Raw genomic sequence first — 24,622 nt, forward strand, 5'->3', positions numbered from 1 at the left:
CAAAGGTGAGATCATTCTTGTTAATTAAAGTGTCTGAGCCACAACACTGCTGCCTTATAGTGGGTTTAAGGCGAAGCGTTGTAAAGCGATGATGAAACGGTCATTGCTTCGTGTAATTAAGGGAGAACAGAGAATTAACAAGTGCTTCTGTGGAGGGCCGAGGAACGCTGCCAGCTCCTCCAGCCCTGGAGGATGCTGCTGGGGCTCTCCTGGATAATGGTGGCACAGCCAGGGGCAGGCAGGGATGTGGCACAGGGACAGGCAGGGGATGTGGCACAGGGACAGGCAGGGATGTGGCAGAGGGACAGGCAGGGATGTGGCACAGGGACAGGCAGGGATGTGGCAGAGGGACAGCCGGGGGATGTGGCAGAGGGACAGCCGGGGAATGTGGCAGAGGGACGGCCGGGGGATGTGGCAGAGGGACGGCCGGGGGATGTGGCAGAGGGGCGGCCGGGGGATGTGGCAGAGGGACAGGCAGGGGATGTGGCAGAGGGGCAGCCGGGAGATGTGGCAGAGGGGCAGGCAGGGGATGTGGCAGAGGGGCAGCCGGGAGATGTGGCAGAGGGACAGCCGGGGGATGTGGCAGAGGGACGGGCAGGGATGTGGCAGAGGGACGGGCAGGGGATGTGGCAGAGGGACGGGCAGGGATGTGGCAGAGGGACAGCCGGGGGATGTGGCAGAGGGACAGCCGGGGAATGTGGCAGAGGGACGGGCAGGGGATGTGGCAGAGGGACAGCCGGGGGATGTGGCAGAGGGACAGCCGGGGGATGTGGCAGAGGGACGGCCGGGGGATGTGGCAGAGGGACGGCCGGGGAATGTGGAGCGGCTCCCGCGGGGGATCGCCCCAGCCCGGCCCTGCGGGTCCCGCAGCCTCCTGCCCTTCCTCCCTTCTCGGAGAGACGCAGCCGCCACATCAGCATCGCTGCCAGCGCCAGGAGCGCCCTGGGGACACATTTTAGGGCATTTTTGTGCGATGTGCTGCCCTCTCCCACCTTGTCCCCCGGGCAGGCGGAGCGGACCCTCCCCAGAGCCCGGGGAGCCTCAGGAAGCATCCATCGGGACGGCAGCGACTGACCCGTGCGGGGCCACTGGGGCACGGCCGGGGAAAACCAGGTCTTCCAGAGCAGGGAAACCAATGCTTCCAGAGCAGGAGAGCCTTCCAGCACCCTGCTACCAGCAGCTGGAGAGACCCGGGAGCAAGAGCCCTGCCCACTGCTTCCCCACCCTCTGCCCACTGCGCTGTGTATCCCTTTGTGAAGGGATGAGTGTGGTCCCCAAACCCCAGAGTGGGGTAGAGATTCTGCGCTCCCAAAAGGAGCAACCTGGTTCTCCACTGTTACCCTGCTTTCCTCTGGGTATTGGGCCCTGGCTGCTCCCACCACAGGGCACCCAAAACCCTGCCAGCATGTCAGTATGTCAGTGCAGGTCGGGGCTGCAGAAGGATCCTGGCCCAGGAACACCAGCCCAACTGATGCACAGCACGTGCCAAGGTGGCTTTTGAACAAAGTTTGCTTTTTTTTTTTTTTTGGTTTTTTTTTTTTTGTTTTTTTTTTTTTGTGCCACAGTAATTCTTTCATTCCATCAGCTACAAAAAAATCAATGTGTCTTTTCAGTTAGAAGCCCTGGCTTGAAGCTTTCAGTTCCTTAAATCATCTTTGCGTGATTTAAGGGCAGGCAAAATCCCTCTCTGGTGCAAGGTGTGCGATGCCTTCCCAGGAGAAGCCCCACCACAGAAAGACAACATGATGGCACAGGATGCAAGAGGGGCTGGGACCTCATCCCCTGCCCTTTCACCCCCCTGACCCCACTGGCCCCTCGGCCACCCCACAGAGCCGTCCTGCCCCAGTCCAGGACAGCGGCTCTGTCAGGATTGGCTTCTCCACCTTCCTCGCACCCCTCAGCACCAGTGTGGGGGGTCGGTGCTGGCAGGACCCCCCGGCCCCCAGAGGAGCCTCTGAACCCACACAACATCCTCTGAACTTGCAAACCCACGAGCCTGGGGGGGAAATGACTCGGGCACAGCAACCAGGGGTGCTGGGGGGCCAGTTCCAGCCCCACTGCTGGGAGCAGGAGCACCCACACACTAATCCAGCCAGATGTTATTAAAGCCTTGATCAAAATTAAACATAGTGAGCTTTTAAGTTCACTAAAGTTTTAAGTTACCTAGACTAAATTCTTCAGAGAGAATCTGCTAATTGACAGGTGACTTTTAAAAAATTTTGGCAGCTTGCTGGGTTACATTGTCAGATGCACAGCCAGGGGCTCCTGGTGGGAAGCCTACAGGGTCCATGTGTTTCCCTAATGCTTTATGGACTTGGCTGAAACAGCAGGAGGACATGAAAAACCCCAGGAAGAATTCTTTTAAATCCTGTTCTGAAGGCTTTTCCCTCCTTCCCGCTTTCAGATTCATTTATTTAATTCCCCCCCATTGAAATAAAGACTAATGTTGCTGAGTTGGAAAGCACAGCTCTTTTGTCTCTCCTTGCAAGGAAAGAAAATAGCCTTGCTCCCCTTTTAATGCTCATGCATGAAAAATCTCCTGGCAAAATCTCCATTTATCAAGCCAGATTGAAGGGCACACAACAGAGGAGCTCATTGCCCTGCACCTCTTACCTTGTACCTCTGTTTGTGCTCAGAAATGCTGTGATTAAGAAGATTGCTTTTCTTTTAGGAGTCATGGGACAGAAAATTTACAGCAAGGGAAAGCAAGGACAGGGGTACAGCTTTACATAGAAATAAGAGCATTACCTAAAAATTAAGAGAAAAGCACTAAGTTTAAGGCACCTAGTGATTTCCAGCAGTGATCTGGTGTGTGTTCCTTGTCACCAAGGGGCAGGAAGCTGTTGGGGATGGAGGGCTCAGGCTGGGTCTCTGCTGGTGCAAACACATCATTCACCAGCTGGTCTTACCACAGGGAGCTGCTCTAGCACGTCAGCAACACAACAGGAATTCCTTCCACCAACCTCAACACAATCTTTTGAACAATTATTTATAGAATTAATAGAGAACTCAAAGAATACAAATGAATGATAACATTTTTAAATAATTATTTGCTACAAATGAACACAAATTATTTCAATACATAATGCATTAACTCCAGCAGAAGGGAAATTCATCCTAATTAGAGGTGTGTTGGGGCTGTGGCACATCATAAGGGCTCTTTACTCTGGGACCTCCCTGAAACCCTTTATTTGCTATAAATCCATATTTTTTCCCTCCCATATAAAGTCCTCATAGCTTTTACTATTCCGTAGCACACATCCATGATGAGCTTTTCCTTTTTGTCCATTAATTGCTCCATTTTGTTCCATTTAATTCCATGGAAGGTGCAGTAATGGAGGGACACAGCACAGACATCAGGCTCATCCACTCTAAAGTAATTTTTCCTTGCACAGAAAATCTGTAGTGAACAACAAGAGCATTTTAATGCCAGCCTCACTCTTCCAGTAGCCAAATTTGCCAAAAAGAAGGGGGGGGGGGGGGGGGGGGGGAAAGATGAGGCATCCACAATGGCATGCTGCTCCAGACAGCTCAGATGGGAGCTGCTCCAAGCCCTCCCAACAAAACCCCATCATTTGGCCAACCATGCCTCAAATCCATCATCAGGGCAGATATTTTGTGGGCATAATGCAGTTTCTTCCACCTGATTCAATCACTGCATAATTAAATTACCTTCTCTGGCACCTATTTATTTGTACCAAAAGCACACACTTTCCATCTTTTATTTTTATCCTTCCAGGCAGCTGATGTTGGACGATGCAATCAGTGGTGACAGAAAGGTTCTGTTTCGATTAATGAGAGAGCAAAGTTCTGGGGGGAGGAGAGGCAGAAAAGCCAGGATGGAGGAGGACTTGTGATAATTCAGGGTGATTATGGCTAATTGCCTTGTTTTGCTGCCAGTTGCAGTTTCTGAGGCAGAACTGTCGGGCTGTGAAGGTCTGGAGATGTCCTTTGGACAGGTGCAGGGGGGTGAGATGGCTGCCCAGTTTTCCATGGGACTCACTGTGGTCCCATTGCTGCTCATGGAGCCCAGCCAGAATGCTTGGGGCAGGGCAGGCAAAGGGACAGGGACATGTCCCTGACAGACCAGGCCAGCAGGAGGGAGGAAGAAGCTTGGTTTGATGTAGAAGCTCCATGAGGAGCCAGTTGCCAGCGGTGATCCTTGGTGCATTGCCATGGCACCGCACGGGCAGACTAACACCAAACCCAGCCGTGGCTTCTGCCAGCACATTTTTCCATGGAGAAAGCCAGAAACTGCCTGCCTGCCCACAGCATCTGTCCTGCTCCCCTCCCTCCAGCATGGCTGGCTCACTCCCTGAAGTGTGGTGGCTTATATCCCTCATAAAGCCCAGTGCTGGCTGCACCCTTCCTTTGATGGACACGTTGGTTCTAAATTCCAGTGACACCTCATGGCAAATAGTCCAGCTAAATATTTCCTTTAGCTGTGTCAATGCTGCAGCAGTGTAACCATCTGGCTTTGCCTCTGGAGCCTGGCTGGTGTGGCCATGTTTGCTCTCCTCTAATCCTCCCCTCTCACCCTCTGTTGGCCTCATCTCCATCACCCCGCTTCACTCAGTGTCTCACTGAAGACTGGGGCAGTGAAATGCCATCTTGATGGACTTCAGCAGGAGCAGGATTGCACCAAACAGTTTATATTTTTGTTAAACAAGGCACGTTGACTGCTCCAGCTTACACAGATCACCATTATCCCAGAGCTACACAACCAGGAACACCTGGATTGTGGACTCCCTTGACTGCCTGCTTTGCTAGTGGATATGTGTGACATCCCCACGCTCACATTAGCCTATTTTTCAGGGCATCTGATTTGCTTTTGGAAATTCCCAATCCTTAGGAAAGCAAAATGAGAAGAGCCTTGGCTCCTTTCCAAAAAAAGCACTTGATGTATGAAATGTTCTTTGAGTGTTGTGAGTTTGCCTTGCCCTTGTGTGGCTTAAATGTTGCACTAGGATCATGGAAATGGAGAGAGAGGTTTTTATTATTACTAGTTTTGCCTGTTTCTTATTACGTTTCACCATCTCCACAGCCTCTCTGTCCAGGTGGATCCTGCTGGTTAGGGGCCAACATCCCACCTACCCTCAGGTTTTTCCACCAGCTGCTGCTGGCTGCTGTTTCCCCAGCACCACTGCTCAGGCAGGACTGGGGCACAAGGGGGATCTATAAGAGCATTTCTGGCCATCCCTTGGGGGGCTGGCCTGTGCCAGATGGGTCAAGTGATGAGGTAGATAATGGTGCTAGGAAGAAGATGGAAACAAGGAGGGTTCCCACTCCCAGGTGTTCATGTGCATTTGTATACCTGTAGAAAAATGTCCACACTACTGAAAGCAGTGAAGGTAAGGAAGGACCCTTTTTCTAGAAATATATTATTTATTTCTGGGACCTAAAATTCTACCCATGCCTCACAGCCTGTGGCAGCCGTAGGAAGAGACCTGCCAAAGTCATCTTTGTGGAGAACAGAAGTTGGAAGTAATGGGAAGATTTTATCCAGAGCAAAACCTTTGTCATAAAACTTCAGAAAACGAATTTCTTTTCAATGGATCCCCTGAAGCCTAAAAAATAAGTATCTGGGGATTCATGGAGTAGTAAAAGTCTATAAAAGTCTTTGAAGCAAATGGGCTATTGAGGAATTATGTGTGGAAATGAATGGCTGGATTCCTCTGCAAATCCCTTCATGGAGATGCCCTGACATCATAATGAAGATGCAGCAGATGCATTAGTAGAAATCATCTTTTTAATAACTGCTATACCTTATGGTTTTCCTAAAGTGAGGGTTTACCTGATGAAAAATCCACTTAAACATTTTTTTCTAGAAAGGAGGCTGTCATCACTCAGTGGGAAGGAGCCAACTTGGTTCTCCATCCCCTCTCTGGGGTGGAGGATGCTTTACCTGTCTGTGTAATACAGAGAAGCACTGAAAGCCTTCCTTTCTCCTGGCAAGAGGTGGGAAAAGATGAACTTGGGTCCACAGCCAACTTTATGATAGCAAAAGGCAAGGGCAAAAAAGCAATTAATGGCAATACAACAGTTCCTGGCCAGGGCAATGGCAGGCACCACAGTTACAGAGCACCTGACAGACACAAAATGCAAACTCCTTGCTGTCCCACAGGCTGAACTTGTCCCATGGAGGTGCCTGTGGCTCCCCCAGGACCTCCAACCCTGAGTGACATCAGCCCTTCCCCACCAACCCCCAGGTACAACCCCTGTGTCTGTGAGGTCCCCACGCGTGGCCCTCGTGCAGCTCTGTCACAGCGCTCGCCCACCCTCGCGGGGCGTTCCCCAGACCCCCCGAAAAACCTGAGCCAGGATGGTTTTACACAAGTGCTGGGTTCTCTGTGGAAACAGAGCTCCCTGCTCTAATTATTATCGATTCTCTTTTTTCCAAGGAAATGCTGGGCCTCTCCACACCCCCCGCTGCTGACTCCAGAGACCTCGAGCGATTTCAGCTGAGCAAGCGTTTCTCTTGCAAATCTAAATATTTATGCTGCAGCTGTGTAAACAGCCCAGACTCAAATGGGGGGAATTTTCATGTTACTGAATTGCAGTGAGGGATCAAGACTGACCCATCATGTGGGTCTGACATCTTCTTATGCTGTTTATTGCATATTGTAGCTGATGGGCTCAGCCCCCTCACCTCCCTTTTCCAGGTGCTTTGCTCTGATTATTTATATGGTGAATTCAGATGAATAGGAATTAGATGGTTGTTATTTTATGTTGTATTGTCTATCCATATGCCAGATGCATATCTGCTTGAATGCAGCAGTTTACAATCATAGGAAATTACAAAGGGAAAAAACCCCGCCACCAGGCTTTGCTAAAACCAGGATAGAGAAAAGTTACACAGTTATTCCTTAGTGTACATCCAGAGAATATGTTACTGACCTTGGCATGGCCCTCCACAGACTCTTCTCATGGAGGAATTATTTACTCAGCAGGGAACAAGCAGGAGTTTTGTGTACAAGACCAGGGGGCTCAGACTCGAGGCCTCAAAAGCAGTTCCCACACAGTTTTTGGTGTTTTGAAGCCTCAGTCACACCGAATAGGAGCAGTTCTTTGGCATATTCCAGCACCAGTCCCACATACAAGCTCAAACCTTTTGACAAATTTCAAAATGACACTCATGGTCCCAGTACTGGGCAGGAACAGAGCTCACATTTCAAGCTGGGGAGAGTTTGTCTGACACAATTAATATTAGGCAAACCATTTTTAATAGGGGAACATTTCCAGAAATACAGGATTTTTCTTTTCAGGTGCCTAAGAAAAAACGGTGAGTGGGGGCTCAATTTCCTCCTGGCTCTCACCAAGGAGGTTATCACAGTTTGCAAAGTGCTGCTGGGGGAAGAAGGACTGAAACCAACTCCTTATACTCTGCCACTTAATTAATTTTAGAAACTTTACAGCAAAACATAATTTGGCCCAACTCCTACAAATGAGAAGACAGAGTGGTGAAAATGCCTGGCTCACCCAGCTCTGTTGCACACCCCAAACATGCTGCAGCCAGACATGGAAATTCTCCACGTGAATATTAAACAAGGAATGGAAGGTAATTCAAGCTTCCTAAAATTAAGGGTCTAAATCCATTTACATTTACAAGCTCTGTAATTAAATAATAAACCAAAATATTATGGTTTGCACTCTAAATGTGAATTCAAGAGCATATGTCTAAGATTACATTACAGCCCCTTATTTGTTTAGCCTGCTGCAGTCTCTGCGTGCAGGGAGGAAAAAATTGCAGAGAGAGGAAAAAATTAAATCCCTAAGTCCCTTCTGCTTTAGGTTGGGCAGGTTCAGTCAGGCTTTTCCTTCCAGAGCTGTCCATGTTCCTGTGGCAGCACAAACATCTTTCCTGGTGCCTGCCCCACCCCATGTCCTTCCTGCTCCTGCTGTAACCCTGTGCCAGAGCCTGTCCCCAGTGGGTGACCTGTCCCTGAGGTGACACCTGGAGCTGTTCTCTCTGCCCATCACAGGCTCTTGTGTGCCAAAACAAGGCACAGCCCTTGTGCCTGTCCCCACTCTGTGCCCTGTGCTGGCAGCAGCTCCTCTCTGCAGGGACATCCTGAGGCTCTGCCTCTCTGGCCATCTCTGCCCACCCTGATTTTGAGGACAGGGACAGTGGCACAGCCACCCTTGTCTGCTCTTTTATTTGCAGTCTTGGCAAAGAAATGAAGGGAGCAGAAAGGGTAATAAAGCAGCAAGTGATGCTCAGCTGCTGTGCTTCACATTTCCCATGGTGACACCAACAAATCACAGCCTCTGTGCAGCACAGGCACTTCTGGGAGGAGAGAGGGGTTTGGGGAGCTTGTTCTGATGAGGAGGATTTTTAAATGGACTATTTCCTTTATTTCCTCTTGGGGTGTCCTCTGTCTGCTCAGTGCAAGCCATAGCCCTCTGCTGACATTGCCAAGAGTTCCAGCAGCCACTAAACAAGAGTTTGCAGCAGGGCCAGTGTGCAGAGGGCTTTGGGAACCTTCTCAGCCTCTTGCCCAGCAACTCGACACCATCTGTTGCATTATAAATATTTAAAGGCCTCGTGCTCATGTGCATGGCCTGCTGCAGCACTTTGCCCCAGCACAGCAGGGAGGAAGCACCCCAGTGCCAAGCTGGGACCAGTGGCACAGCTGTGCCTCATCATGTCCAGCAGTGGCTGCCATCCACCTGGTTCCCTCCTCTCCACCCCCAAGTGAAAGGTAATGTACCCAAAACCCTTATGTCCTCATGTCAGGTCATCTAAACTCGTCTGTGACTCCTTCCCCTTTTTATTTCCTCTTTTACCCCACTGTGCTGCTGCAGCAGAACCTGCAGCCGCCGCTTAGAGCCTCTCCGTTTCCCTGCCTGTTGTAAGAGATCCAGGCGCCTTTAAATCCACGTACATCAATTCTTTCTGTGAAGTCTCCATCCTGCACAAGGGCACTCTGAGCAATGCAAATGGCACAAATAAAGTGTTTGATATTTAATGATCCCTCGCTGCATGGGCTCTTGAACAGGAGGCGCTTTCTCAAGCCGGTGCAATGCAGAAGGACCCCTGTCTCTCGTGACTGATTGAGCTCTAATGGTTTTCCTTTATCATCCAAAATGAAAACAAAGGATTTAAGGGATGTTTTATTGTGGCGGTGTGAGTCTTTCTATTCATTTATTATTCCCCATGTTAAAAGCTGTGCTTTGGCTTGTCCTTCTGAACCCTCTTCTCCCTGATGTTGCTGCTGCTCTTGAAGTTCTGTCGCTTTCCCTCTGAGGACTGGAAAACAAACACAGCATGTCTGCTGCTCTTGCAGCCTCTGCCAGGAATTAAGGTGCCCAAACTGTCCCCATTAGCCACACTGTCCTTCAAAAACTTGTGGATTTGGGTATTTCAAACAGGGCATGAATTCTCAGGGCCATACATGCACCAGGAGGAAGGTGTGGGAGCATGGCTGACCCAAACACAGAGGGAGAGCTCCCCCTCATCTTTCATGGGGTTGATGGAAACAGCAGAAAGGACCAAGGCAGAGCAAATCTTGAAATGATGCTTCATTCCTTACAGCCCGGGGGAATTGTTTGGGATGAGCTGCTAGCTTGCCCTGCCTTCCTGGAAGAAAAGCCCCCTCCATCACACACCCATGCACCAGCTGCAGGGTGTATATTTAACAGGGAGAAGAAAGGGAAGGCTTATTTTTGCTGGGAAAACACCCAGGATGTGCATCACACACACCTGCCCCTGTGCTGAGCCCATAGCTCAAGCACAGGCACTGATGTAAAAGAAAGACATCAGGACAAGAGCAGGACTGAAGGGAATCTTGCAGCAGAGTCATTCTGCAAATGGCAATAGCTCAAACCCCTGCACAGCTCTTTCTGGCCATTTGATGTAATTAAGGCTGGGCTCTAAAGTGCCATCTCCGCCCCACGACACATTTCCAAATTGCTGCTCCTCTGCAAAGCCACCTCCAGAGCTGTCCTTGAGATGTCAGCACTGGGGTTAATTGGAATCGACAGGAAAATTGGCCTCTGGAAGGAGAAGTGAGGATGCTGGCTGTGTGTGAGTGTTGGAACAGAGCCATGCTGCTGCCAGGGCCCCAGTGTCCCCAAAGGGTATCAGGGGGTGCTGCTCCCCATGAGATGGGTGACTCCATGCCCAGCCCAACATTCACTCCAGATGCCTTTGCCCCAGATCCAGATGCAGCCAGACACCAGCATGGGAACCCCACAGGCCCACGGAGCCCACACAGCTCCCCTGTGCCTGTGGGCAGGGCTGGGGGTGGATTTGGCTCTTCCAGCTGCCAGCCCTCCAGCTCTGGCACTGAGTGCTGGGATGCTGGCAGGATCTCAGTGGGAAGAAAAGCCACCTCCCATCTCCCTCACCCTCGAGTAATGCATCAGCTCCATTGGAGGGTTGCAGACTCCTGTCATTTTTCTAAGTATTCCTCATCCCCTCCAGTGCCATTAATCACACTATTTCAATTAACAGATCTGAACCATTGAACAGACCTGTCCTGCACTAATGTGTTATTAATTGGGTCAGGTTGGATGGCAGCAATATTGAGTGCCAGGAGGCTCTGAGCTTTCATCTTCTAGTCTGGGCTGGTTTCATTTATCTAATCACCTCTCCAGTGCCACAGGGGCCCTTTCACTTTTTCCCTCTCCACCCACCTTAAAGGTACTCAGATGCACTTTCTGCATTGTCTGGTATCAACTACACACTGAAGAGAGTCATATCTAATTTGCAGTACTCTCGCAAGAAAAATCAATGATTGTTTACATTACTATCCTACAATCTCTATTTTAAAGTAATTCATGGCAGAGCCAGCACTATTAACTTTATTAAGCCGTTAATAGTGGGCAGATATTATTCTGCTCCATTGATCCCAAGTTGATGCAATTACCACTTACAAATCTTGCACCGTGTGGCTGAAAATTGCAATTCTGTGTGCAAGCTGAAGCTATACATTAAAAACATGCCAAAGCCAGATGAGATGCTGGTGGTGGAAATTGAGGAAAGCTGATTCAAAACAAATAAGGAACTGCCCAAATTGTATAACTTCCACTCTTTTAAAGCTGAGGTACAGAAAACAGCCTGGAAGTCAGCCATTCCCAAAGGCTACAGACACTCTCCTCAAACCTTCTGGGAACTAAGGTTCACAGATAAGTCATCATCATGGATTATCAGTTAACTGAAACATCCTCTCATGTGAATGGCAAGTTTTACAGGTGAAACTAAGCTTAGCTCTGTCTGCACAGAAAATATGTCAAAAGCCAGGACAGGCCCACGTCCATCTGAGTGTGTGCTGCACTCTGTTTGCAGAGGATGAGTATCCCTCAGAGTCCTTGGATCTTATTTTCTTCTCCTCTGTGTAAAAAAAAAATAGCAGAGGAGCATGGGGAAACGGAGAGAGACAAAATGGTGCAAATCACCCAGGTCTCAAATATCCCCAGGAAATCCAACAGCACAGAGTGACCATCTGATCATGAGAGATGTGAGGGATCCTGCACCTAGGGAGATAAAGAGATTCCCCAGTGGTGATGCCCAGCCTGTTGTGGAGATGCCATGTGTGGGTGCCCAGTGTGGCTCACAAGGCACAAACCTCTCATTTTAGCTATCAAAAATTAAAAGCTGCAGTTTAAATCAGAAGTGAGGGCTCACACTTAAGCAGCTTGGAAAAAGATTCACTCAACCACATCCTTTAGATAATGGGCAGAAATTCTCTTTGTGTATTTGTGAGTCAATAAATACCTGCCACTCAAGAACAGGATAAAATAGAAAAAGGAAAGACACTCCCTGTCCCAGGATCCTGCACTCTAAATAGAAGATGATGGATGGATGGATGGATGGATGGATGGATGGATGGATGGATGGATGGATGGAAGGATGGATGGAAGGAAATAGTGGACAAGGGTGAACCAAGGAGGAGGCAGGAGCCATCCTATCAGCCTCAGTGTTGATGATAGTCAAAGGATTTGGAGGAAAACCATAAAATCTGCTGAGAGCCTCAGCAATGCAAAGAGGAAGGAATTGGGGCTCCAGGAGGCCTGGCTAACTGGGACCAGCAGCCTTTGGAGTACATACTACTGGAGAGGGACCTCCTTCCTTCCAGTGCTTCAGCTTGGACTAATCTTGAAGCAACAAACACATTTGTTTGGGATATACAGTTTGACTTGTGTACTCTCTCTCAGTCAAATGTATTTTAAGGCACCTTGAAACAACATATGAACTCTTCAGTAAAAACTAGGGCACCTGAGATTGTCAGACTTGTAGAAGTTCATAGCAGCATTAGACAGTGTAAATCACCTGGATTTGGAGAGTGATGCCAATTTATACCAGCTGAAACTTTGGCCCAGAATCCACCCAGAGTAACATGGAAAGGTATCATAAAACTGCTTATTCCTAGGTCTGGTTAATGCTCTGGAGAGAGCAACTGATTTATAGGACTGACTTCAGTCAGTTAAAATGATTGTTCTACATTATAAACCAGCAGCCTTGTCTCCCATGCAAAGCAAATAAATGAAGAAATAAATTCTCTCCACAGCTTAAACATGGGGGGCTCTTCCATGGTCCTGCAGGAGCGTGTGTGCCAGGGGCTCAGTGGGCTGGGATGCAGGAGCAGGATCCATGCCATTCAGCTGGGATGCTCCTTGCAGACTCAGACAGTGAGATTCTCTGTGGATGGCAGCAGTGGAGCATCCCTGAGCTTGTCTGGTCCCCTTGGCCAGGGTTAAGTGGGGCACCAGCTTCCCCTCAGAGGGGTCCCTGGGGGACTTAGGAGCAGGCACAGCAACCTCCCAAACCCAGTGTTTCTTATCCTGGTTATGAACAAAGCTGTTTGCATGATGGTGCTGAAATAGGAGTTCAGATTCGTGAGCATTTTTTGCTATTGAAAGGAGTTATTTTTAGCATTTCCCCTCCCTTGTACTCTTTAAACCATTTAAACCATACTTTTCTGGGGATTTTTAACCCTTCTGGAGAGTGGAAGACTGGGCTTAAAGCTTCCCCCTCCTGCAGGGACTGGGCTGTGAGCAGCAGGAGAGCAGAATCTGTTTGCTAGAGAGGTGTTGGGAGCACAGAGCAGAGGCCAAGCCTGCAAACAGCTCCCTCCAGGCAGACCAGATGCACATTAGCCTGAGTGTCTTTCCCAGTGCTTAACACCCTTCACCAGGGACTAAGTTCAAAGCAAATCCATCCCCTGCTTCTCCATGCAGACAGCTCAAAGTCCCTCGGAAACTGATAGAGTTTGGCTCATCAGCGTATCAGGATCTGTTTTATTTTATCTGTCTGCACAAGCCTGCGTGCAGGGATAGATCAGATTAACATGACTGATGAAAAACATCCTCCTTTTTATCCCCTCTGACAGCATCGACCCTTTATCAACAGTCTGAAGACAAAGTTTTCTCAGCCAGAAGTTTTCTGCCCTGAAGGTTCGTTGTTGTTTTTCTTTTTTTTTTTTCCAACAGAAGTTTATTTTTGCTTCAAGAAAAATCAAAACATTTTGATGGAAGATTTTTCATCCATCCTTATGCATTAGATATGGTGGCAGACAGACTTGGCACATCAACATCTGCTCCTTCTCACTGGATTGAATTTAATATCTGGTGTAGGAGCACAAACCCTCCCTCAGAGCTCAACAAGACAGTTGGAGAGAAGAAAACAACCTCTCTTCTGAGGGTTTCCAAACACTTTTCCACAGTGACCCTCTCATAATTTTATCTCCCTTTATTTAGCTAACTTCATAATGCCCTCCAGTGGGGTTTTGGGGAGGAAATGTTATAAATTTCAGACCAATGAATCTGCCACTCACTGCTGCTAATACACTGCATTTATCCTCACTGCCACAGAGGCTGTGGCAGCAAAAGCAGAGAAGAAAAGTAATTACTTCTTGCTCAGCTTCTCACTAAATCATCTCATCAGCCCTCTCATGTCTTTCTTGGCTGCCTCAGTGGCTTGCCATGCTCTGCAGTGCCCAGCTGGGTTCAGTGGTGCTGCTGTAATGGAGTGTGAGGCTGGGGAAGCAGTTGGGTACCACGGGTACTGGGAGCCCCTCAGTGCCCAGCACAGCCTGGGCTGTCCAGATTGTGTGCACCAAGTCCCAGGCAACTGATGTGTGAATGCATTAGGAACTCCTAATCAAGACGTGGGGTTAGTTCAGCCAGGAAGTCTTAACCCAAAAGCATCCCCAGTGGGGAGTGAGGGAGAAGAGAAGGGGTTTTCTCCTTAGGTGTTTTTAAACATTTGTCAGAAGTTATAGATGTTGAAGAGTCCAATCTCCCAGAGAGGACTCAAACTCCACATTCCCATTCAGCAGTGTGGGTCAGACAGATGTTGAACTAAAAGCAAAGATACTGAGTCTTAAAATTAACCCAATTTGCTGGTTGGTGCTGAGGTTCCCCAGAGCAGCAGCATCTTTGTGAGACCTGAAATTAAATGGGATATCAAAAGCCCTTACCTGCTGCCTGTATTAAATTGAAGACAAATATTTTGACCAGCAGCTAATTGGCCATCTTTCTGGTTTTTTTCAAGGCCTGCAAGATCAAATGAAAGACAAACAGCAAGGGCCATTTTCTTCAGAGGAGGTGGTAGATGTGGGGGACCACTGGTGATGCAAAGTATCCCACTCAACTGTCCTGGCACTGCCACTGCTAGGGTGTCATGCACTGAAACCAATGTGCCATGTGATAAATTTGATGCACTTCACACTGAAGTTGATGCATCACCTTTGGAATCAAATTTATCATCTCTTCCGTCACACCCCATATACTGGATCAGAGTCACCACCTACTGAATTAAAAACTGCACGTGCAGTTCACATCACACCATAAATCAGCCCAAAATGGAATTAAGTGCATTGTATGCTAAGAACTCATCCATCATGCCATAAATTAAACATGGAACAAGCCTCTTCAGCTGGATGTGCCCAGATATAGACTGCAGAGTCCACTGGGGAAAACATGACACCACTGAAGTCACTGAGGGCTTGGTCATTAATTTAAGTTAACTTTTTAATCTACTGATCTGTATCAGATCTGTCTCTGTCCTGCACCAACCTGAACCTCAGGTACCCAGAAACTTTTCCTGTCAGTGGCTCTCCTATTGAGCCGTGCACATGCCTCACTTTGAGGTTTAGGCAGAGTGTGGAGAAGAGATGCTCCTGCATGGGGAAAAGGCAGCAAGGGCTGAGAGGGCTGTGCAGCCCTTGCTGGCAGCCAGCACACACTGTGGCACACAGAGAACCTCTTGTCTTCAAAGGACATCTGTTCCAATAAATGGCCAGGCTCAAAACCCTTGTTGATGGAGAGGAGCATCCTTCTCCTAAGCTCTCAGCAGAACTGCACTGGGCTGGGCCTCGCTACTGGGGCTGATGGATGCCTGACACACCCTTTGCAGTCTTTGGACTTCAAAGCAAGAGGAGGGAAAAAAAAAAATACAAAAACAGTCTCAGGAATACATACTGTGTCAGAGCAACCCTGGCAGTTCAGTCCTCAGTAGGTGTTGTTAGTCCTGTGTGACAAATGGAAACAGTAGCACAGAGTGGATGGGTACGAGCTGCTCAAGCCAAAGCTGGAGGCTGGGCAAAGATAAGACTTTGGAAATTCTTATCTAAAACCAGGATACTATTTTCTCCTTTTTGTTGTCTGTGTTAATTTTTGCTTTTCTGCCAGCACTCTCACAGCGCAGGAGCCCTCTGTGCCCTTCCAGTTCCTCAGGGAAAGGTGGAACAAACTTCCAGCACAATGCAGTCAGAGACATCCTTGGATCCAATCTTTCCTCTTATTTTCGTATTCATCTGGTCCTCTCAAAATCTGCTCAGGAGCAATTAAAGCCTGTCAGCTAGAAGCTGATGCAACTTCTATTTAATTAGCCCAGCAGCCAATAAACATCTCATTCATCAAAATCTCATGGAAGGTATGCCTGTTATGGGGGGGGGGAAGATTTGTCACTTCTTCCCTAGACCCAGATGGCAGTGGAGCATTGATCAGTGATCCAATCACACATGGACTCCTGTGCAATCTGAGCAGCTGGCACACATCTGTCAGAAAGCAGCAATGGCTGAAAACTGTGCAGGACTGTCCCAGGTGCTGTGGTGGCAAATCCTTCTGGAAGCTCAGTCTTCAGATCATGACTAACCTGGGCAGAAAGCGGCGCTGGTGGGATGAGCAGCTTTGAAGGGTTTTTCTTCTTATGACCCATTTGGCTGCCCTACCCAGCAGCAGGAAATGGCAGAGGTGCGTAAGGAAGGCTGAACACCAGCAGGATGAATTGGCAGAGGGCTGAAAAAACATGGAGTCACCCCAGAACTGTTGCCTTTGCCCTGGGAGGGGTTTAAGAGTCCCTCTCACTGTGCTGCCACTCTGAACCTAAACACATTAGGGATGGCAAAGCAGAAGAGAAATCAGTATCCACAGTGATGGATCCCAGCAAAGTTTTGGGGTGCTTAGCATGTCAGAGAAAGTCTTTAGGGTGACATCCTTTTGGCCTGAAAGCTTCTCCTTAAATTGGCTGTCAGGGTATCAAACCTAACTTTTTTCTGCAGGGTTGAGATTTTCCCAGAGACTGTGCAAGGTGGCCAGGAGGATGGAGGGAGCATAAATCTGTACCTGCAAGGTCACTGTGCTGGCTTTGTGTCATTAACAGGGGGTTTTACCAGCTCAGACCTGCAGGAGCACATACTTGTAGGAATCACTTGCCAGCACTGTTTGCAGCCTCACCATCACAATTCACTGAACTGAAAAGCAGTAAATCAGCTATCACAGGATACTTCATACTTTACAAACACGAGTGATGGTATCTTTATAATTAATGATTATGAGAAAGCAGCTTAATAGTTTGGTTCCTTGTGAGTGGCTTGATTTGTAATACATGGCAATTGGCATAAGCAAAGCAGGTAATTGGAGCCAGTTTACCCTTGGTATGACCAGCTGGTAGCTCGGCTTCACAGACTTTCCTCAGAGCCTTAACCCCTGGGCAGAAAAAGGCTGCAGATGTAACCCCAGTGCCAGGCATACTTCCAAACTGGGAGATGCTTGGGGGTGGAATGATGGGCAGTTTCTTGCTGCTGCTCCACACATTTTACAAGTTGCTGTTGTCAGTAAATCTTCCCTGGCATTTGCAAGGAAAATGCCTGTGCTCAGCTCAGGGCCTTGAGCCACCCATCTCCTCAGGAGTTATTAACAGGAACATCATAGCTGGCACATTACTGTGATTGATGCTGTATCAATCAACTGGAAAAGTGTTAAGCAAGACTTAAAAAGAAGTGAGATGAAGGCTTAAATACCAGGCTAAGATGTCCATATTATGGGATAATTCCAGGGTTGAAAACACATGTGCAGAGATGCTGACATCCTCAGCTGTGCCCCTGTCTCTGACCCTGCTGCTCCATGCTGGCCAAACTGGTTCCATGGGAAGTCAGTAATGAGTGCTTGCATTGCAAATAACTGTATGTATTGTGAGTTTGTGGTTTTATTGCTTATCAAATAAAATATAATAAGAAATACTCTCTATTAACACATTATTTCTAGCCAAGCATGTTTTTATTCAATTTCATCAAGTCTGATTTGATTTGGTTTATCTTTGTTTAAGATTGATGTGATAAACTACACTCAAACTTGCCAAGTCATTTTTGCTAGTGTGGCATTTGGTATTTCAGAACTCAGGTGGGAGACCTCCTATTTTAATGAGAGTCTCAGATTTTCCTGTGTTAAAACAAAAAAAAAATTGTGGCCAGGTCAGTTGTGGAGAAATTTATGTGTGGCATTCAGTTTGCCATACCCAAAAGGCAAAAAACCCATACACCTTCCACAAGAACAAAACCAACAACAAAACAACAAACAAACAAACAAACAACAAAAATGAAGCAAAAAAAAAAAAAAAAAAAGCCAAGCAAAACACCAAACAAAACCAAACAAACCCTCAAACGTGTTATCTTTTAATCATCTGTGATTTTCAAACACTATGCCCTTGGGGAACCCAACTCACAGATTTTCTGCCAACAATGAGTGATTTTTCTTGAGAACAAATTCACTTCTCATCTCCAAAGCCAGGCCCACACACCAGTGAATTCCTGTATTGTGCATGCAAAGCCCAAGATCAGAAAGCACAGGGCAGGGATGGCCCAGTGCCCAGGACGTGCTCTGGGGGGGTGCTTCAAACACTCTTTTCAGTCTCTATTCCACCACTGTGCTTTCTCCCAGAAGATGCCCCTGATTCCCCTTGGGATGCTTTCCCAGGGGGTGTAGTACCTTCCTTGCTTCACCTGCAGCCATCCACAGCAGAAGCAACCTTCCCAGGCAGATGCTGGCCATCCCCCCTTTCCGTGCCCTTCACCCGTGCTCAGACCTGGAGCAGGTGGAGAAGAAGCTGCTGCAAAGCAGGGATGTGCTTTATCACTCCCAGGACCTGGGCTCAAAGTTTCCATGTGCTGCCTCCAGTGCTGTACAGAGAAGCAAATCCAACTTGTCCTTCTGGATCTCTCTTTTCCATGGAGGGTCAGGGTGGTCTCTTTGCTCCTCTACTTGTGTTCAGAAAGGATTATAAAACATTTACAGCCTGACTAGACCCAGCAAGCTCAGGGCTGGCAGAGAAAAAATACTCCTTTTGCCAGCCCTTCATGTTAAGTGTCTATATTTAAAATGACTACATAAACTAAAAAATTATTAACAGGTCTAAGCATTTTACCAGGCAAATCCAATTTCTTCTTCGGAGAACTGGATGGAATAAAGCTAAAAAATTTGCTTTTAGGATGAGATTTAATTCAAAGTGTCAGTGTTAGTTCTTCTACTGTACTTGTAGGTTTAGAGAATAAACCTATTTGCTAGCAAACAATCATCTTAAACAAGATCATCATTAATCCTGAATTCAGCTGTCAAAAGGACTGAGACTGCAAACTAAGAGGGAACAAGGAATACCTGGTAATTTGTTTGTTAAATATTTGTAAACTGTCATGTCAATAATGGATAATAAGAAAATTTTGAGCCTTCAGAGCTGATGTATAACACAAAGCTTTGCTGTATTGCACCTAAACAACTATCAATAGCACATTTATTATAATAATAGATGAAAAACAAGCTTCCTGAAAAACAAGATCAATTTGAGCTCAAGTTATTTGGACATGTTCTAAATGTTGTAATTAAAATGCAGCATGAATGTTTCTTAAAAAAAAGGAAAGAGAAAAATAGCCCTGCTACAATTACATATGCTATCCAGCCCTGACTCAATAGCCTGACCCTGAGGGAAAAAAAAAAAAAAAAAAAAGTACATGCAAAATTGTATTTGTGTCCAGTCAGATATTCCTCATCTCCAGGGCTTGCAGCAGAGACTAAGCTAACATGACTTTTCCTGTTGGGTCAGGACCCAGCCCAGACTTGAAGATTTGGTGCAGGGAGTGAGCTCTGGTTGCACCGAGCTCCCTGTGCTGGTCAGGATGTGATCACAGTCCAGCAAAGAAACCCAGCTGAGCTCTATCTTGCTGCAAAAGCAACTGCAGTTTATGGTGAAAAAACAAAAAAACAAAACCAAAAACAAACAAAAAAACCCCAAACAAACAAAACAACACAAGCAACCATAAAAAGAGATAAAAGAAGCCAGCTGTGTGGAAGGTTTCAGTCCTGGACCAAGTGCCTTGGGGACAGAAGTGGTTGGAGTGGCTTTCTCCCGGCACCCTCCCGCAGTGTTCAGCACACATCAAAGCGGAGCCGCGCCTCCCGCAGCAATTAGAGACCCAGGGACACTTCCCAGGAGCTGCCTGTCACCCTGGAGAATTGGACTCTTCTTTTGTTCTGATAAAGAAGTGACTAGTGAGCTACAGCAATCTCCTGGTAGCTCTCTAAATAATTGTGTTCTCTCGTGTCTTTTAATCATAAGTCCCACGAGGCTCATAATACCACATGTGCACTCCAAATGGGTCCATCAGCTCAGTTTATCAAAGGGACTTAATTTAATCCTAGTCTTTGATGGAGACAGGAGCGGTCAAAGTCCGCCCTAATGATTTTCTAAGTTTACTTATCTTGCAGATTTGGGGCATGAAGGGCACTTGGACTCCAAGTACAGCATTGATAATGGGAAGCCATGAGGAGGAAGACAAAATTGGCAAGAGCTTGACAGCCTGAATCAAGAGAAATCACAGCAGCAACCTGGAAAAACAGTGGAGACTGAAAAGGCAAAATGAATCCCATGATTGGTGTCACCACAAGCAATGACATGAGACTGGTAAAATAAATTCCTGGAGGCAATATTTACCTCTGAGTGAGTATCACAGCTGTTAGAGACCCACCAAGGAGAGGCCAAGAGCAGAGAAATCCAAGCTAGGAAATACAGAGCCAGAGGCAAGCAGGCACAAAGTGCTGTGGATGGTGGAGCTGCTCTGACCTGGCAGCATCCCCTCCCAGACAGAGCAAGATGCAGTAAGCATGAAAAATACACCTTTGCATGAAAAAGTGCTTGCTCTTCCCTAAGCTTTAAAGAAGCTCAAACCTTTCAGAGTTGAGCATCTTTTAAAACCACTGGGATGACTTTTTTGCTCATTTCCAGCCCAAGAGGTCAGTGGACCCCAGGAGGTATGATACAGTGACACCAGCTAAAAAATGCTGAGCAAACTAAAGTAAAAACCCAAAGAAAGGAACCAAAATCCCTGGCTTCAAGGGATGCTGAACAATGAACATTAGGACCAAAAGCATCACAGATAAGAGTTTAATGGAAAAGCTAAAAGCTCAGCCTTCTCCTCAGAGAGTTGACAGGACAAGACTGGAGCACTGTTTCACTCCCAAGCTGCAAGTGATGGATGTGAACACAGTGGCGGGGGGGAAAAGAATTAAAAAAAAAAAAACTTTGCTAGACAAAACCCAGCTGGTTCTGAAGTTCTCAATGGCCTTTAAGTTTTCAGCTCAAATGGAAGAGGGAACTCAGAGCCTGCATTACAGAAGCAAGGAGTGCTGTGGGCTGTGAGAAATGGAGCACAAGCCCTTTGGTTACAAGCAGCACATACAAAAGGATGGTGCAGGGAAGGAACAAAGAAATCCTCCAGTAGGGGTGTAAAGGACTGTGCTGGCACCATTAGTGCAGAGGGATCCTTCATGGCATTATCAAAGTTTTGGTAGAAGATGGATAAAACATCTACCTGCAAACAGCCAAGGCCATTTATTTATTTTATACAGATAGTGCAGGTGGTTCAGGACAACCTTTGGGGAGAAAATTTAAAGAAAAGCAGTGATATTAGCTCCAAAAATAAATCCACAACCAGCAGACAGCAAAGGGTAAAGTGCAAACATTACCCAGGCTGGCTAATCCCCACAAAAGGACCGACTGGTTAAAAACGTGTCAAATCCTTGGTCTCATGAGGGAGAGGTGGAGGATCTGAACCTGAAGAGAGCTTCCAGGAAGGCGCTTGTGGGTGGGCAGAGTGGGAGAGCCCAAACCTCCCCTTGCTCCAAGTGATGAAATGGGGACTGCACAGGTCCTTGGCCATCCCTGAAATAAAAGGGCACTGATGACACTGGCTGTGGTGAGAAAGGAGCAGTGCAAATTAAATGCACTCTATGGAAAGAGGGAATTGTCTTCTCTTTGCTCTGCAGATTTTGGGCTGTATAAAGTGTCAGGAAGCAAAGCTGGCACTGGCAGCCCATGACTGGCACACAGATGGGCTGGCCAGTGCTGGACCTGGGAGCTGCAGCACCCAGAGAGGCATCAGAGCATCCATTGAGCTCAGGGCACAGCAGGAGCTGGACTGCATGGGGGGAGCCACTGTGACTGACAGCAGTTTGTATTTTTAAAAGACAGCAGTTCCTGGTGCCTGCTGGATTCCTGCTGGCCTGTTACACCTCTAACTTGGGCAGGAAAAATCCATATTGGTACAGCACCTTTGAGAGGTTTCTTTCTTTGGTGAGGACAGCATGAAGGCTGCTTGAAAAGTGTCTTGATGCACAGGTTAAACAGAGAAAGAGCCTAAACAAAGGTTCCCAGCAGCTCCAAGCAGACTTGGGTAGAGCTCCAAGTAAATTAACTTCCATTTGAAGAAATTTCATTTGTGAGTGGTACGCAGACACAGCAAGATCTGGGAGATGCCAGTTATTACCCAACACCTCATCACTGGGGGATGGACAAATAAACCAAGAAGGAGCAGAAAGTGCCCTGCCAGGATACAGATTCAGAAGCTGAAGCCTGGCAGCACATGGTAATACACAGTGATAGGACAGGGCTCTCAGCAGAACACTGACACTGACTTTTAAAAGGCCAAGCCTGGAATGGCCACAGAGCCAGCCCCACTGACACCAGCTGGCACTGGTGACAGAGGAGCTGTCCCCTTCCACCAGCTGCTGTTGCCATGCTGATGGCAGGTCTGTGATTGCAAAGGCAGCCCACTGACCACACACCACTGCTGAGATGGACACAGCCTGTGTGGCTTTCTCTCACTTCTGGGCAAGAGACTCTCAAACTGGCTGGCAGAGCAGGGCCATAAATAATACGTAAGCAGGCTGGGGCCACAGGCAGCACCAATGGATTCTTCAGGGCTGGTGACAGCAGTGTGTCAGTCCAGAAGTCCCTGTGGCTTGACTTGGCACAACACAAGGGCTGACCATGGGCAGCTAACCAGGCACAGGATAGGTGGGAGGGAGATTCTGGACAACCCCTGTGCTCTGAACTGATTTGCCTACAGATGTGTCAGGGCATATGAAGCTGTGACAAAAAGCCAGAGGCAAAGCAGCCAGGACAGATGCCACCCAGATATTTGGCTCAGCATGGTCTCTGCCCAGACACTGTTCTCCTGTGGGTCAGCAGCTTTTCTGGATGCAGGAAAGCGGGCAGCATTGTCCAGGACAGCTCCTAAACAAGCACACTGCTGCTGCCAGCAAAGAGCTGCATGAATGGAGGAATTAGCACGGTCCTGAGGGCTGGCAAAGTCATCAGAGAGAAGTGACTTGTGGGGAAGGAAGATCAGCATGTGGGACTCAGGGGACTGACTGCTAGCAAAGGGAGTCATTTGGAGCTAACTTGGGAGTCTGCAACAAGAGGAGAACCAAGCTGCAGCTTGGAAAGGATACATGGCAAGTCAGATCAGCTTCTTTTCCTTACTCACATGGGTAGATCCAACAGGACAGGCAAAGCAGACTGTACAATGTATGCAATGACACAAAATAATCTAAAGAGGGATGTTTGCTTGATTTGTGTATCTTCATCTTGATTGTCAGTTGTCACGTTGGTGGATCCCAGCTACAGCTCCTCATTGCTCTGACTGAATTGCTAAATTCAGGTTTACATTTTTACTCTCTGTAAGCATATTAAAATTTTAATTAAGCACTAAGTCATGTTTTAGCAGGTTTTTGAGACTTTAGCTGTTTATCTTGTTGATTACAGTTCTCTCAGGTCCTTAGTTGTGGCCTCAATTTAGAGCAATTCTGACTGACTGAGCCCAGCAGTTTAACTGCCACAACTATTCATTAAAAATGAAGAGATCAGAGTTGATCAGCAGACTGTGGGAGCCTGCTGGGTGGCTGCTCTGCATCCTGACAGTCTTCTGATCTACAGGTGCTGGAGCCAGGTTAATGCTGATCTGCTGGCAAAACACAGCATGAAAGACTTTGAAAAGATGCAGCAGCTCCCTGATACAAAGCTCAGTAAGAAACTTGTTTCCTTCCTTGTCCATCTGAGATGGTGAGGAAGGAGGGATTTTAAGCAAAGCAATTATTTGCTTTCATGCAATTTCCATCAGGCAACATGAGGCCTTCTCAAGGCAAAATGTTTGTATCTCCCATTTTTGTCTCTCTGGGGAGCACTTTGCAGGAAATTAATGAGGGTCCCTGTTTTACAAAGCACATGGGAAGCTCCCTCAAGGAAGCAATGCCCCAGTTCATGTTTAGCCAGGTTCATGTGGAACTTTGGGGCTTTTTTTCTAAATTGCTGGAGAATTCTAAAGGCCCCATATCTACTTGTACATGAGAGGTTTATCACATACATGAGCATGAAAGACTAGCTATTAGCTAGTGAATCCAGCTATCAACATGCAAAACCCTGGCCAGATCTGTCAACATCTGGGACCAGATGCATCTCTTAAACGTTGTTTTACAATTGTATCACAATAACAAACGTAGTGAGAATGAAATGCAGAGTCTGGTACCATTCAAAATTCAGGAGCTGTGGTATCTGCCATGGCGTTGATCTCCAAAGTTTAAGTAGTTTGTGCTAGAAAGTGATTCTTGTAGCTCAGAAAAGAAATTCAGTGCAGAGAAAAATGGAGATTATCCTTCTGTGTACAACCCTGGCTATAACTTGTTAACCACCCCTAACTGCAGCTCTTCCTCCTGTGCTAATCACATCAATAATAACATTCAGTTGTTTGTCCTGTCCCAACAGTTAAGCTAAGGTGGTGGCTCCCATGGATGGTGGGGATATTGCCAGGGTAAAGCCACCTCCTCTTCTGGTCAGTGCAGACCCACCAGTGCTGGTCTTCATGCTGGTTTTTGCAGCACTCTGGAATGCCAAACCCATTTTCAAACCATGGGTGACCATCTCCCCCACTGGCCCTTCACCACCAGCTAGGAGAGTGCTCATCTTAAACACCTGAATTCATCCAGTTTAATCATCTGAGCTTTCCTCTTCTCTCATCTCATATTCTCTGCAATTAATTGAATGTAAATTCAGATTTTCATTGAGGAATTG

General features: G+C 47.4%; 1 protein-coding gene across 8 annotated transcripts in view; it reads right to left on the reverse strand.

Annotated features, from left to right (window-relative positions):
- Positions 1 to 24,622, reverse strand: part of SLC15A2 (solute carrier family 15 member 2) — a 150,709-nt gene that overhangs the window by 33,057 nt on the left and 93,030 nt on the right. The window lies entirely within an intron of this gene.

The sequence above is a fragment of the Lonchura striata genome, chromosome 7 (assembly GCF_050655825.1).
Source record: "Lonchura striata isolate lonStrDom1 chromosome 7, ASM5065582v1, whole genome shotgun sequence".
Lineage (NCBI taxonomy): Eukaryota > Metazoa > Chordata > Aves > Passeriformes > Estrildidae > Lonchura > Lonchura striata.